Raw genomic sequence first — 6,243 nt, forward strand, 5'->3', positions numbered from 1 at the left:
TTTTAATGGGAACATAGTTGTACACCTATTGATTGTTAATGTGTAAATAATCGTGCACATGTTGATTTCATAAAAAATAGGCTTATGCGGGGATGAGTTAGTAAGTACTCCTAGGTGTGTCTTGATCAATTAATGGCGGTTTAGTCCACTTTGCATCAGTGAGAACACCTGGAATTCTAGGTGTGTGATTACTAATTAATGTAAGAGGGTAAAGGTTCAATTATCTTAATAGGCTTTTGCTTGTAGCATGAGACCCAAATTCATGTTTGTTTATATTAATTCTCATGCGAGTGCGGCTTCAACGAGCATTGAGTTAATGAAAAAATTGCATATCTTTGAAGCCAGTCCCCCATGTATTTTGGGTGGTTGCATGACGAATTAGTATGAAGGCCTTCGTGAGTCCAAACTATATTTGTGCTATTTTTCAGCGTGCTTAGTGTAATTAGTGTAAGACCGTTCTATATCAATGTCCTTTGTTTTTAAGAGCAAGTGGTTCCCGGATGTATGCACTTTTGCTACCTGATTGGAGCAACGACGCTAATACTCTTGTCACTTGTCAGATGAATTTACAAGTGTTTGCTTCCCTGTTTCTGACTAGGTTAATAGGTCAAATGTTTTTTTCCTTGAAATCTGATTTGAGTTTGAATCTTTTGTTTTCAAACACTTGTCATTTTAATTACTTGCTTTACTAGTTTTAAATATGAATGTGTATGTATATAGAGAAACTTATCAAATGTTAGAGAGGCCACTAGTCCAAGTTCTTATCTCAATCTACAGATACTTTAAACATTTGCTTTACTAGTTTGTGCACTTTTTTTTTTTGAATTATCAATCAATACATATTTGTACACATGTTGATTATGTAGGTGTACATAGTTGTATACGTGTTATTCATTTTGAAGTCTAAGAAATTAGGGGAAGCACTAATGTGTATGTTATGTTATTTAGGTGTACATAGTTGTCCACGAGTTGATAACTTAGGTGTGCATAGTTATAGTTGTATTTGTGCAAAAATTACAAACCAAAAATTAGGGAAAGCACCAATGTGTACAGGTGTTGGATTTTTTTTTTAAGTGTGTACATAGTTGTACACCGTTGTTTTATCTCAATAATATATGGTCTGTTTTGTGGGTATGGATGTTTGATTTTTGTAGGTGTGTACGTAATTGTACGGCATTGTGCTCTCTCAAAAATATTAAAAAACTAAGTCTTGGTAAAATCTTAGGTTGTTGTTTTTCGACATCATGGGATGATTTTAATAGCATGCTTTCTATGTGTTTAGGTACTTTTCGTGGGAGCTTAAGAAAGTGGAGAAGAACAATGGACAAGTTTCGGATATTAATGAGGTACCTTTCAAAAATATTCTTAAATTGGCAAAATACTTATTGTTTGCTCGCGCTTCACTTTTTTATCTTGTTTCAAGCCCAATTTATTTGCATAATAATTATAGTTAGCTCGAAATGGACTATCTATCTGCCATTGCGTGTCCTAGGATAGTGAGCTCACAGATTTATGCAGTTTTGAAGCAAGATTGCACTAACAATATTGTTGTTGTCTTTTCTGATTTTTCATAGTGGGATAACATAAACATCAGGAGAGTTTGTGTTAGTGATATGATGCCACTTCGCATTGGATTTTCTGACAGTCGGGGGCATCTGATGATGTTTGTTCTAAAGTTTGTTGATTTCTTTATGTTTGGTTGAATCATTTAGAACTGAAACCATACGTTGCAACAATCGAGGTTCTTTTTATGCATCTAATTTAGGGACTCACAAGCTCAAAAAGGTAGAGCGTCGAAGCCTATCACAAGGTTTGTGGAGGTTAATGGTTTAAATCCATCTGAGTTTTCATGTTATGTTTACACAGTATGGGTCGTTGTGTACATACTAGTGCACTTGTGTAAATCCAATGAAATAGATTAGTCTGTAGGCGAATATTGTTGTTTGTTCCATGCTTTATATGGGTGTACATATATGTGTGCAGTGTATTTTCCATGAAATATAGGTCTATGTGTGGGTATGAAATGTCGACTTTATATGTGAATGTTTTGTAGGGTGTAAATATTGGTGCATCTGTGTAATTTCAATGAAATATGTTTGTGTGTGGTTATAAATGATCAATTTTATGCATGTTTGGAGGGGTGTACAAATATGTACTCTCATGTAATTCCCATGAAAAAGAAGGTTAGGTGTGGTCATGAATGATCGTTTTTATCCATATTTTGCAGGGGTGTAATTATTGATGCACCAGTGTATTTTCTCATGAAAAAGTAAATTTGTGTGTGGTTATGAATAAACAGTTTCATGCATGTTTTGATGGGGTGTACAAATTGGTTCACCAATGTAATTTCCATCAAATAATAAAGTAAAAATTAAAAATTTTAAAAAATGAAATTATATAGTCATATGGATACTCTTTTCGTAGCTATCGGAAAGAGCTTTCCGAATATATAAAGTTTGTGAATTTTGGATGACCGGTTCGAAAGATAAATCATTTTTATATTATTTAAAATTGGTGATGTCATCATAAATCACTGAGGACTAACTGAAAATATTTGGATTAAATTGTAAATATGAAGGGGTTATTAATGTACTTTCCACGTCTTATCTTATAGTAATATAAAGAAAAGACCTATTTTCAACCGCGGCACAGAAAATATCCAAAATAACCATCTGTGTTTTTTTATCTTCTGCCTGTCCTTTCGTGAATTTCAAGTAGCATACGGGCAAATACATAAACAACCAAAAGTCTAAGCATCGGTTTCATCGTCCCCTTACCATCTAGAGACATAATCTCATCGTCTCCAAATCGATTCAGAGACGATCCCACCATGAATTATCCAACCCCAAAATAAGATTGTATGTAACACATCTTTCTTCGAACCCCAATCGATTCACACAATTTTCAATCAAAATTTTGAGCTCGATTTTCCAGAACAAATTTTCACCTTACTTCACTTCCATGGTCGAGTTGATTATTTCTCCCACTCCAGTTCACAAAATTGTCGACAAGTTTTTTTTTTTACTTTCATCGAATTCAATTATATCAGATTCTCAGTCTTCCACCGTCCCCAAATCGACTCTAAACCCCAAGGAAAGAACAGAAGCGGAAGTACAGGTTAGTAAATTTAGTTTCAATGGATTGTCATGGAATGAATTTCGTATGGGTTTTCATAAAATTCAACCTTTAATTTTTGAGTAGGTTTGCATGAAATGAATATTTACTTGATCAATTTCGATATGAAGCTTCCATAGTGTCAATTTTCAGCTACACGAATAACAACCCAACCCTAAAATATATTGTGTTCACCATTCACGTTCTTTCTTCAAACCCCAATCTACTGCACAAAATTTTCTATCAGAAAAAGTTGAACTCGATTTCAAGTTTCCTACCACGAGATTTCAATTTTGCCATATTTTCTCCCATTCTCTTATCATCCCCAGAGTTCACACTATTTCTATGAAAAAGAAAAAAAAAAACAATTTTTCAGCCTTACATTTTAGATTCCCTTCACTCTTCCTAATCAGATTCTCTAACCTAACTTATCGACTTCATCTTCAACAAATTCTGGAACAATAGCGAGTCTGCTTAAAAATTTAATGTGGAACTTTCGTAGAAACTAAAATGTCAAAGTCTAAGTTGTTATGCACTAAATTCCTTCAGTAAACCAAAATTTTCATCAGTAGTTTAGTTGTAGTATTGGGAAAATTAAGTTTGTGAACATAATCTGTTTGTGGAAATCCCTTAGAGAATAACCATGTCTATTTTTTTTCTTTCTTCTGAACTCTCTTTTGGTCAATTTATTCTGTTACATTTTAGTTCACTTTTTGGTTTGATTTTTAGATGGATTCGTTGCAAGATAAGGTTTCAGGTAGTCATCCACGTCGAACTCCAAGAATTATTGAAGTAGCTCAACTTCTGGAGCTAATCGAGAGTGGTGTTAGGTCGATCAACCTCTTTTCTTCTTAAACTCCCATGATAAGTCATTTCTTCATTTATTTATATGAATCCAATTTTTAATTCTTGATTCTATAATCGTAGGTCTATCTATGTGATTATTGTGGTGGAGGTTCGCTGAGCTCCGATCTAGCCTGCTTTCAGCTTACTTCCTTTTGCTTTACAGTGGTAATTTGTTGGCTATGCAACCTACATTCAATCTGTTTTAGTTTTTGAACCTCTGCACCATACTTTTCTAATTATTTAGTGTCTTTTTTTGTTTGTTGAGCCAACATGAAATTGTTCTAAAGTAGAAAAATCAAGTGAACAATTATGAAAGGTTGGTATGTCTCTCTATACCTTAGTGAGTTTTTCTGTGACATTAAAGTTGGAATATGCAGTAGACTTCAGGCATATATCAGTCATAACAGAGGTGTTTAAAAATGCACTTCGGTCTTGCTTTCTGGCCATCTCTAACTGAAAACCCATGGCTCTATAAAAGGCTCCCAAGTAATAAACTCATCGTGTACGACAATTAGACATCATATAAACTGTAAACAAAGTACTTGCTTTTATTCATGCAGATGCTCGGAGAGGTATGGGAATTTGCTGATGTGGTGGTTGTTCAGCTGTGCTTACAGAACAGGATTTGATGCTTTAGCAGCTACGGTTGCGAGATACTATTAAGGTGAGTTCACGATGTTGGGATGCCAACAAATTCTCCACTATTATCATTTTTAAATCATAAGAATTATGCATGCAGTCTTATTCTGGAGCTTCATTATTGTTCTTCTATTTGATTTTAATTGTCCCATCTCTGTAACTGACACCTTGGTTGGAGTTTTATCAGTGTTGTTTTGTAAAACTGAGACCATCAGACCCATTATATGTAGGCTGTAAATGATATTACTCTTGCGGAGTAAGTGTATTATCATGCTAATGTAACCTGGACTATCGAGGTTGTCTTGCTCTTCTTTGATAGAGATACGTCCCATTCCAGATACACCTTCAAAGCCTACATTTTATCAATTTATGAGATGTTACTGCCTAGAGTTTATCAAAGGTTGCGGAAATTCACCACTTAGCATCAGTCAATTATGCCATAGTGAATCATGGGTTTTGCTTTCTTGGAGAGGCTATGAAGAAAGGTTATCATCCAAATTTATACGATCACTTTCATTTCACTGATTTAAGTATTGAGTATCAAGGAGGAGATTAAACCAGCTAAGTGTTGGATAAAATTACTCGGTAAAGTCGGTCATGCTCTTCAGCTAAGTGTTATATATCCTGAGAACACTTCATAACAAGTAACTCTCAGACATCTTCTGCATTTAGTTTCATGTGGTTTGGCTGTGTAAATGAATCGTGAAGTATGTTATGATTACTTTGTACAATTTGGATATGTTACGGTGTTTATTGGATTGCAGGATAGAGCTCTTGATTCTTTACTGAAGGTAGTCTCAGGAAAATCAGTGTGGTGGGTAATGAAGGACATAGCTAATGATGTCGACAATGATTGGGTCAGTACAGAAACAAAGGTACATTTGTATGGAGGTTAGTTGGTGGTCTTTAAGTGCGTAGGCACACATTGTGCTGCTTTCGAAGGAAGATTGTTCCCCAAAAATATTGTAGTTTGTTACTCCTATGTTTTATAGCTTTTGTAAAGTAACGACAGGTCGGAAGGTGCATCACACATATCTCTTTGCAAGCCTGCTCGATGAGTTACGTATAAAGAAGTCTTTCTATCTTAGAAAACTACGAGTGATTGAAAAATTATTAAATGAAAAATACCGTGTTTAGTCGGAATTACTTTTTGCAGATTAGCTTGATATTAGTTTTCATTACTTGGCATTGATCATTGACTTGGACCATTGACCGGTTGTTGACTTTGACCGTGGATTAATGGACCAATTCTTTTCTACGGAACGAATGGAAGGGCAGGCGCATCGCGCGTGCATGCTATACTAGTTTCAAATAATAAGTAAAGGATTAATTTGTACCTAGTTGAATGGGTGTGGACTAACTAGTATATTTGGATGAGATTTTGACTAAACCATATTTTTCCCTGCTGGTAATCCACAAAGTGGTCATGTTGTTGTCACTCGGCTTGCAATTCTGACACCATCCGCAACTCAGTTGAGTCTGCAATCAGTTGAAGTAGTTAACAAAGTAGTGGATGGAAGATCGACCAAGTCTCCGCATGATGAGAAACTGGTTTCAAACACGATTTTCATTTCCCCACTCTTTGATTCCATCAACTGTCACACTTCATGGGATCATGGTGTCTACAATTCCAGCAATATAAAT

At 35.0% G+C, this 6,243-nt stretch overlaps 1 long non-coding RNA gene across 3 annotated transcripts; it reads left to right on the plus strand.

Moving 5' to 3' along the window:
- Positions 1–2,749: 2,749 nt before the first annotated feature.
- LOC113316839 lies at positions 2,750–5,742 on the plus strand. Of its 3 annotated transcripts, none has more exons than XR_003343041.1 (5): positions 2,750–3,117; positions 3,844–4,125; positions 4,205–4,276; positions 4,521–4,624; positions 5,364–5,742. It is a non-coding gene; the product is annotated as an uncharacterized LOC113316839 (long non-coding RNA). The 3 variants fall into 3 exon arrangements; XR_003343040.1 differs by lacking the exon at positions 4,205–4,276 and having other exon boundaries at positions 3,844–3,944; positions 4,042–4,125; XR_003343039.1 differs by lacking the exon at positions 4,205–4,276.
- The last annotated feature ends 501 nt before the right edge of the window (positions 5,743–6,243 follow it).

This window comes from Papaver somniferum, chromosome 10, assembly GCF_003573695.1.
Source record: "Papaver somniferum cultivar HN1 chromosome 10, ASM357369v1, whole genome shotgun sequence".
Taxonomy (NCBI): Eukaryota; Viridiplantae; Streptophyta; class Magnoliopsida; order Ranunculales; family Papaveraceae; genus Papaver; species Papaver somniferum.